This window comes from Crocuta crocuta, unplaced genomic scaffold (assembly GCF_008692635.1).
Source record: "Crocuta crocuta isolate KB4526 unplaced genomic scaffold, BGI_CrCroc_1.0 scaffold61, whole genome shotgun sequence".
In the NCBI taxonomy this organism is placed as follows: Eukaryota; Metazoa; Chordata; class Mammalia; order Carnivora; family Hyaenidae; genus Crocuta; species Crocuta crocuta.
Window position 1 is genome coordinate 10,800,138 of NW_027528369.1, and position 9,970 is coordinate 10,810,107.

Here is a 9,970-nt window from a genome sequence, read left to right on the forward strand (position 1 = left end):
AGCCGTCCCGGCTGGCTGCGCTCGGGCCGCAGTCTCCGCGGCTGTGTCCGCCACGCAGGGGGTGGTGAGGATTCAGCGAAACGACTCGCGGCCGGATCCTGCTCCGTCAGGGCTGCTGGTGGTCTTGGTGAGACCCCGAGCCGGGAAGGGCCCGCTCAGGGCAAGGCGTGAGCGCCCCACCGCCGCCCGGCCGTGCCCACCTCCCGGGACATGTCGTCCCTGGAAGCTCTGCCTGAACTGAGCCCCGTGGACCCTTCCTCTGTCCTGTGTAATGAGCAAAGCCCCGTCCGGGACAGCGTCCGGGGAGAAGGATTTCCTCTCTGCACCTGTCAGAGACCCCCCCCCCGGGGCACCTCCCCCTGCCCCAGCCCGTGGCCCCCTGTACCCCCACACCACAGCAGGCAGACCTGCCCAAACCGCACTGTGGTGCCCACTCCTCTTAGACCTGCAGGAGCTGCCCTTGACCTCGAGATACAGGCCAGACCTCAGAGGTGACTGAGGGGACGCCCATGCCCTGCCCTGTCCCCTCGGCGTGAGTCTCCCTCACGCGGAACCGTTCCCCAAGGTGCCTCTATCACCGCCAGCGTTCCCCAGCTCCTCCCACAGAACCCAGCCTCCCCGAACTCCTACACGTTCCTCGGAGCCCCTCAGGAAGCACCCCTCTCGTGCGGCCACAGCCCCTGGATGCCCCATCACAGCATTAGCGCCTCGGGTCATCGGGTTGTGGCTGCTNAGCTCCGACGGAGGCAGACGGAATGGTCCGCCCTCCTCAACCCCCGCCGACTCCCAGCTCCCTGGCTGGTGCCGGGAAGTGGACCCCTGGGCCCCGGACCCTGGGACAGNTGGTCGCTCGCTGCGTGAACCAGGCAAGTCTTCTCCCACTTGCTCGATGAGCAACGTGGGGGACGTGGGGCTGAGCCCCAGAGAGGGCAGAGTCTGAGGAAGGACACGATGCCAACGTGACAGAACGACAGCGCAGTCCCCTCTGACCAGACTGGAGCCGGTCACACCCCTGCCACCAGGCTCAGGAAGGTCAAGCCGCCAGCCGGGGCGTGAGACCCAGGCTGGGTCGGGGGAGGCCCAGAGGGTGACCAGAGGAACAGGGGGGAGGGTCCTGCTGTGACGAGGACCCCAGCCCCACCCCCGTCTGGGCCTCCCTGCCCCTCCTGGAGCATCGAGCCCAGGCAAGGCTGCCCGTTCGACAGAGTAGCAAACGGGGGGAGGAAGCCGACCACAGACAGAAGAGCGTCACCCTCGCGTGACCTGACTCTCCTGGGACTGCAGAGTGGCCTCCTCGGGGTCCTGGGGTGCTGCCCACCCTGCTCCCTTGAGTGGCCATGCTGCAAGTGGGGAAAGCCCCCTCCCCAAGGCCACTTTCCCTTTGAGGAGCCGCAGGTGGAGGGTGGAGTGAGTCACCCTGCTGGGCCCCTGTCCTGGGTCCTGGTTTCTCTCTGATTCCCCAGGCGGAGCTGCCCTGCCTGCAGAGAAGACTGCATCCCCCCCGCCCCCCATTTCAGCAACAGGCTCTAACTGAGCCCACAAGGCCAGGAGGCCGGATGCAGTAGGTTTGATCCAGAAAGAATAGGACAGAATGCAAAGGGGCACGGATGTCGTTTTCCTCGTTTGCCCTTTTTTTCCTCTTTGGGATTAACAGGTTAAAAGGGTAGAAGATTGGTTCTGGTGCACCAGCTGACCTAGAATCTTCCAGAACATTCTACCTATATAGCTTGCAGCCTGGGAATTTTGTAGACCCAGCCAAAGAGGAGCACCAGCATGGGGAAAAGAAGCTGGTAAGCAGTTCGTGATGGGCAAGGTCAAGGTGGGGTGCTGTCAAGTATAGACGGTGGCCAGGCCCTCCGAGCTTAGGGACATTCCGCCAGCCTTCGTAGGGACAGCCCCTGAAGCTGGGGTGAGCTTCTCAGGGGCCCCCGAGTGGAGGGTCCCTGCCGGTGAGCTGTTCCAGGCAGCTGTGGGGCAGGGGCACATGGAGGCCCCAGCCAGGCCTGGCCACAGGGAGTGAGGCTGTTCGGGTGCAAGAAAGATCCGGAGAGTCCTGAGCATGAGAAACACCGAGGCCTGACCTTCCCCAGAGGCCTGTGTGGCAGGCGCTGGCTCTTCTGAAGAGGCCGCGTGGCCCCAACCACGTCTGTGGAAATGCTCTTTCCTTGCGCTGGAAATTGCCCTTGTTTGTTAGAAAGAACTTTTCTATAGTTTACGTTCTCTCTGCTTCTGACGCACTTGAGTTCGTATTAACATTTGTTTCAAACGCACACAGGGGTCTAGAGACCACGACGCCCGCAAGCGCTCAGCCCCCGACGGCAACACTTCCCACCGAAGGCGGCGTGTCCTGGATCTGGCGTTTCCGTGTTCGTGGACGCTCCTCACGCCCGTGGGTGTCGGCCGCGGTGACCTGGGGCCGAGCGGGTCGCCTGCTTCCTGCTCTTCGCGTGGCCTGCGGTTTGGAGGTTGGCTGTGTTGTCCACGAGGCTCCGGCTCCCCCGGGCCAGAGCAGCAGCCCCTCCGCCTCCGCTGTTGCTGACGCTCTGCCTTAATCCCAGACTTTTCTTGCTGAAATTCCGTGCCTCTGCTCCGTGGCCCCCGTGGCCCCGGATGACGGGCCCCTGTCTGTGCTTGTTCATCCCAACCCCAGACGCCTCGGGAGGCGTGGGGTGCACACGCCCCAGGGCGGAGTGCAGGGCCCAGGCCCCCAGTGTCCGCACCCCCCGGAATGTGCCAGAAGTTCTCGGGCCCTTGGGACCTGCTGAATCACACCCCTGGCACTGGCTCTCCTCCCACCCACTTCTTCTGACTGGTTTGGGGGCCCCAGGGGGCTGCAGTTGGGCCGCTGCCCGCCCCCAGCAACACAGGAGGGGCCCGGGGCCCAGGGCGACCTGTAGGAGCCGTCCCCCAAGTCAGATCCACAGAGGTGGCAGGGGGTTCATTTTCCCAGGTCGGGGTGCGATGGGCTCACTTTGAAGCTGCGGTGGCCACCGAGCCCGGAATGGGGGAGACGAGGAGAGCGGAAGCTGGAGCACAGACGCAGACCACACCACGGAGCCCCCGGATACAGCCATGCCCGGAGCCCTCCTGCAGGTCAGCGTTACCCGCACTAAAACTTCCCCGCTGTTAATGCTAGTTTGAACGATGTTCTGGACGTGGAAACTAAGGCAGCCCTGATGGACGTGGCATCTATTCCCTCTGCGTTTATTTCTGTGTCCTGGCCACTTCCAGAAGGTTCTGTGACCTTCACTAGGTCTCCTTAACCTTGGTTCCACCTTGTCACATTTCTTGTCCGCTCTGGGCCACAGAGCTGAGGCAGCAGAACCCTCTGTTCTCATCAAGCCCCGACGCAGGTGCAGAGGCAGGCGTCCAGGTGTGGCCCGGGACCCCGCGGGATCAGCCGTCAGCACCGTCACCCCTGCCCAGCGTGGGGGTGGGGGCTCCCTGAGGCTCTGGGGCCTCCTGCTACTGATGGGGTTCTGCATACCAGGCCCAGGCCCACCCTTTGCACCCTCAGGGGTCCCTGAGGCCCCCTCCCTGCCCCAGGAGGTGCTCGGCGAGGGGCTGAGGCACAGGGACTTCTCAGAAAAAACTGGAAGAACGTGGGGGTGGGGGCCCCTGGGGGGGGCAGATGCCGGCTCACTCGCTCCCGTGCCCACATCATCACCGAACGTGACAGGCCCGTCACTCAGGACCCGGAAGCCGGCCCCACCCCATGTCCACCCTCTCCCCCCCATCTGGCTTCCCCAGGCTCACCCAGCCCCCTTCCTGCGGAGGGGGCCTTGGGATCCGTGGCAGGGAATCTGGGGGTCCTGGGTACCCAGAAACCCCAGGAAGGCTGCAGGGGTCTCAGTCAACCCCAGTCCCCTGGGGTCCAGAGGCTCACAAGTGAGGGCTGGGGGGGGGGACCAGGAGTCTTGTGAGAGAGGCTCTCCCGCCCCTTCTGCCGCCCCAGTGCGCACACTCACTCTGGTCCATGTGCTGTTCCATGCACGGCCCAGGCTCAGGGCCCCAGGGCCTCGCCCAAGTGCCATCTCCCCGCGAATGTCCCTCCCCCTGTGCCCGCAGCTCCCCCCTCCTTCCCTCCCCCTGTGCCCGCACCTCACCCCTCCTTCCTTCCCCCTGTCCCTGCAGCTCACCCCTCCTTCCCTCCCCCTGTGCCCGCACCTCACCCCTCCTTCCCTCCCCCTGTCCCTGCAGCTCACCCCTCCTTCCCTCCCCCTGTGCCCGCACCTCACCCCTCCTTCCCTCCCCCTGTGCCCGCAGCTCACCCCTCCTTCCCTCCCCCTGTGCCCGCACCTCACCCCTCCTTCCCTCCCCCTGTGCCCGCAGCTCACCCCCTCCTTCCCTCTCCCTGTGCCCGCAGCTCACCCTCCTTCCCTCTCTTCACCTTTCCAGACCACCTTGTTGGAAAGGCTCCCTGCCTTCCACCCTGCAGCCCCTCCCTTCCCCTCCCTTCCCCTCCCCTCCCCTCTCCCTTCCAGGTTTGTTTTTCTCAAATAGCAGGTGTCAGTGTCTGATGTGATAAACAGTTTATTATTAATCGGCTCCATGGGACTGGATTTTTGTGTTTTTTTATGTTTTTAAAAATTTATTTTATTTTTTTATTTTAGAGGGAGAGTGCGTGCTCAAGCAGGGGAGAGGGGCAGAGAGAGAGAGGGAGGGAGGGAGAAAATGCCAAGCAGGCCCCTCGCTCAGTGCAGAGCCTGATGCGGGGCTCAATCTCACAACCCTGGGATTGTGACCTGAGCTGAAATCAACAGTCAGATGGTCAACCGACGAGCCCCCCGGGCGCCCCAAGATAGACTTTATTTTTTTAGAGCAGGTTTAGAATCACAACAAATCTGAGAGGAAGGTACAGAGATTTCCCAAGTGCCGTCTGCGCCCCCAGCCTCCCCCTCCCCCACGCCCCTGCCCGAGCAGTGCCTTAGAGTTGGGGGGCCCGCGGGGACACGCGTCACCACCCAGGGCCCAAGGTCACCTTGGGGGCACGCCTGGTGCTGGCCATCCTGTGGGTCTGGACACGCGTATGGACCCGTGTGTCCATCATCACATGCCAGACAGGGTATGTTCGACCCCTAATGTCCCCTGGGCTCACCCGCCGCCCCCCCAGCCCTGCGGTTCTCTCGCGGGCTCCGCGGTGCTGCCCTTCCCAGATGTCGTGTGGTCGGACTCACAGCGCGGCCTCTCGGATTCGCTCCTGTCGCTTAATCTGCGTTTAAGGCTCCTCCGTGCCTCTCCGCGCTCGCTCTCCTTGGGGCCGAATAGCCCTCCCCTGTGTGGACGGAGCGCAGTGTATCTACCCATCAGCGATGCAAGGGCGCCTCGGTCGCTCCCGGGTTTCGGTCCGTGACAGAGGCTGCTGGGGACCTCACGCCGGACGTCCGCTGCGTCTCCTTGTCCCAACCTCCGCCTCCCAGCAGCTCCGCGTCACCAACCGCGTCTGGAAAGGCCCGGCCTTCAAATCCTGTCACATTCTGAGATGCGGGCTCCGGGCTTCGCCATAGGAGCTTCGAGGGGACGCGGGTCAGCCATTCCTCCCTTGACGCTTTGGGCAGAGGGTGGCTGTGCTGACACCTTGGACTTGGCCTTCTGGCCTGTGGAAGCCTGGAGTGGGACGCGGCGCTGTGGTCCGAGCTCCCCCTCCCCCCCGCGGGGACTGCAGCGGTCCCTGAGCGCTGTGGGCACGGCCGGGACGTGCCTGTGGTCACTGGTTACCCCATTTCACAGGGTGGGGTGACCCCCTGCACCGTGCGGAGGCTCCCGGCCATCCAGGCACCCGCCTTCCACACACACGCTTGTCCTGTGGCGCACTGACTGGGCGAGGCTGTGCTCTGCGCTGGGGACCGGGCAGCAAACCCAAGTCCCCCCCGCCCCCCCTGCAGGTCTGGCTCTGGCTCATCCTGGTTCAGAACCCTGAGACCACCCCCCATCCCGCCCCCAGGGGCTCCTTAGTCGGGGCGCCTTGCAAGCTGCTGTCAGCTCCCCCAGACGGCACACCTTCCCCAGCTGGACACAGCTGCCTCCCAGGCGGTGAGGACAGACTCCCAGGCTGGCTTGAGGCAAGAAAATGGCACATCGGGACATATTTGGATGTAAATATTTTCAGCCCCGGGAGTAGCTGGGAGGTGAGGTCTCCTGGAAGCCGGGAATCTGGGCCATATGTCTCCTCCCGCAGCTGCCTCTCGGTGGGAGGCGGGGAGGGAGGGAGGCTGCCGGCACCGCCCGGGCCTCACTTTCCCCATCTGCCAGGCGGGGCTCCTGCACACCCGCAGCTCCGTCTTCTCTCTCTCGGTTCCCACCAGGCGGGGGAGGGACCGGGTGCTCTTCCTGGGGGAGAAGGGATGAGACTGCGGCCCTGGCCACACAAGGACCTCAGAGTTCCTGCCCCCTCCCGCCCCCCAGACCGAGCCCCTCGCAGCGGACCTTCAGAGATGCCTGGGAGTCCAGGGAGACAGGAGCAGGTCAATGCTCAGCCTGGACTGGAGGGATGCCTCCGCTCCAGAGCACTCACTGGCTCCCTGTCCCCCGGGGAAGCAGGGCCAATGGAGCTCAGCATTCCAGGCCCAGAACAGGCCTCCCTCCGCGCTCTCCTCCACGCTGGCCTCTGGCCAGTTCTTAGGGAATCCCCTCCCCCAGGGCGTCCACCACTCAGTTGGAGTCATCGGTGATTAGCTGACAAAGCCTCAGAGATGGCCCAGGGCGTGGGTCCTGGCTGGAGGGCTCTGCTGGCCGCTGCAGGGAGGACCCTCCCCAATTTCAAATGGGAAACGGAAACCCAGGCGGGGAGGCTCAGTGGCCACCCCGGTCACGTGGCCAGGAGCGCAGCGCTGTCCTGACCCCGTCTGCTCGCTCTCTCTCCGCGGGGCCCCGACAGGCCCAGGGGTTCATAGGCACAAAGCTCTGTATTTTCCTGGGATGCTTTTGGCTGCAGGTAGCAGAGAATCCAGCCGACAGGGGCTTCCCTACTACAGGCGCTGAATCCCCTGGCAGCCCGGGGGAGGCGGCGGCGGCAGGTGCCTCGGCTCCTCCCACGCTTGCTCTGCCGTCCACTGTGTGTGGGCCTGGTGCCTTCTGGCTTATTGCCTCATGGTTCCAAGATCACTGCTGTAGCTCCGACTGTCACAGCTTCTGGCCATCGCTTTCAAGGAAGGGAGAAAAGGAGCCAGGGAGGATGAGCTTTCCCAGAACCTCTGGGCAGGTCTCCTCTTCCAGCCCGTTGGCCGAAGGGTCACACGGCTGCGCCTCGCTACGAGGGAACACCCCGGGCGCCGCTCGTCTCTGGGAGGGCATGAGCTCGCCGTGGGCGCCTGGGACGGCGGGGACACGGGCTTGGAGAGGGCGGAAGGGGCAGGACCCGGAAGGGGAGGTGGAGCCTCTCCGAGGCGGGGGCAGAGGTGGGTTAGGAGGGGAGGACGCAGGCCTGGGCCCGGCTGGCGCTGGGCCCCTGGGTGGCGGGAGGCTGTGGGTCTGTCCAGGGGGGCCGGTGCCCTGGGCCTCAGGGCAGGCCCTTCGTGTGGACCCCGGCATGGCGGCGGCGGGCGCAGGGGCCTGTCCCTGCCGGGCGCTCGGAGCAGCTCCAGGGGTGCAAATTCCCCCCCTTTCCTGGGCGGACGGCTGGGAGGCCGCCCTCAGGTCCAGGGGCTCCGTGGGGAGCTGAGGTGGCAGTTCGCTCTGTCCCAGGTGGCGCCCTCCCGGAGGCCCCTCTCGCGCCCCCCACCGCGCCGTCCTAACACGGCAGGGANCCTCGTGCCGATTTGTGTGACGTCACGTGCGCACCTGACATGAGCTACGGGCCCAGAGAGGTCAGCTTGCACTGTTTGCACTGAGAAATTCTTTTAAAACGAAGCATCTTCATTTCGTTCATGCACCAAATATTTCTTTTATGTTTACGGCGAGCAGGTGCCTGTTTCATCCCGGCCACCCCCCAGCACCCCAACATCCCAGCACCCGAAGCTGTTCTTGAAACGCCAGCAGGTGCTCAATGGGTATTTGTTGAGTGAATGAGTGAATGAATGAGTGAATGAAGATGTGAACTATGGGCTCCTCTGCACTGGTCCCAGGAGGCTGTGGGTGTGCGCGTGCCCGGAGCCCCGCAGCTAGGAGCTTGCTCCCGAAGCCCCCCCATGACCAAGTCCTCAGGAGCCGCTGCAGTCATGGGGGCCCCACGGACGGGCTGGCGATGCCTGGAGAAGCTCGTGTTCCCCAGGAGGTGCCGCAGGCCTCGGGGGCCATTGGGGCTGCGAGGGATCAGCAGGCCGGGCTGCACACTCAGCCACTGTGCCCACAGCCCGGCTGCACGTCCTGGATTTGCAGCAGCCTCCATGACTGCCCGGGCCTCAGTTTCCCCAGCTGGTGCTGGGGTGACAAGGCGTTTGACAGGCTCTGCAGAGCCCCGAGTGCAGAGACAGCCCCTGGAGAGCCTTGGCCACAGGACACCGCTGTGGCCGGGCGCCGGGGCACCTCAGTCTCCCATCTCGAACAGTTGCTGGGGGGCAGGGGGTGCTGTCTGCAGGCTCCTGGTTGGAGCTGTGAAGTCCCGGCCACATCCGGCCGCGTTATCGTGGTTCCTGGGAACTTCCCCCGGCCAGCCGAGAAGGTGGCCCCAGAGATACTGGGCACGGGGCGGGTCCTTTCCTGCCTGTGACACGATTAAGTAACAAAAGCAGTTGCTGGTGGGAAAGTCGGCCGCGACACCGGCCATCTGGCCCTGCCCAGCTCTGCTCTGCCCCCTTCCCGGTTATCTCCGCTGGCCAGGCTGCTATCGCCGCCAGGAGCGACCGGGCATCACAGTGGCCCGTGCTTTGCAAGAAGTTTCTGTCAAAATCTGCAGACAAATGCATGTACAAGCCGAGGGTCCTCGCCCAGGGGCACCTGGAGGGCCTCCCGCCTGAGCAAGTCAGTCGCCGTCCCCTGACCCCGCTCCGCTAACAGTCTCCCCTACACCCCCCACCCCCCTCTGCAGGACGCTGCCTTGCTCACACCTGTGCTCCGCATGGGTTCACGGCAGCCCTGAGTCTAACTGAATCCAAAACTATGAAGCCAGGCCCATCTGTCAGCCAACTGATGAACACAGATGTGCTCTGGATTTCAGGGCTACTGGCAGCCGGTCAGAGCTGTTAGAAGCAGCACCTGCTGCCTGGCCCCCCCTGCGCCCCCACAGCCCCAGGAGCCTGGCAGCCCAAACAAGCCTTCCTCCGGAAGGGGCTGGCTCCTCCCATACCCACTGGGGAGCATCCTGGGGCAGGACCCACAGGGAGCCTCACCCAGCAGCTGGGAGGTGGGGACCCGCAGGGCCAGCCGGGCCCTTTGCCCTGAGACCCCACTGCGGGCCCAGGGGCAGAATTTCAGCAGCGACAGGGCCAAGCCCTTCTCTGAATAGAGATGGACAGCAGCTAGGGGTAAGGCGTGGTCACCTCAGGGCCTTTGCACCCGCAGTTCCCCCTGCCCAGAACATTCTCCCCAGGGGACACGTGATCTGCTCCCCACCTCCTTGCTCAGACAAGGTTGGGACTGAACAAATATTACCCTTTGAATCTTGCCTTGGGATCCACATTAAAACCTGCCCACCTTAGGTGATGAACACCTTCATTGGTCTTATTTCAAGTAGGGAAGAGAAACCAAAAAGGCAGCCTTCCCTCCCTCCTCCCTCCGCCCCTCCCCCGAGGACAATGGCAGAGAGTGAGACCAGCCCAGTGACTCAGGAGTCCAGGCCCAGGCTGCAGCAGCGGGCAGGGCTGGTGGTGGAGGGGCAGAGCCCACAGGGTTGCCCGGAGGGTGTGAACACTGAGGCCCCGGGCCCACAGGGAGGCCAGCCGTCCCGGCCGCCCACCCGAAGGGGGCTGGTGTCTGGGCAGGGGGAGAACACAGAGGGGCCTCGTCCCTCTCCTGGGCTCCTGCCCTGGGTTTTCCCTGGGTGCGGGCGTGCAGGGGCCCGGCAGGGCCATGGGGGGTGCGGCGGGTTGGGGGA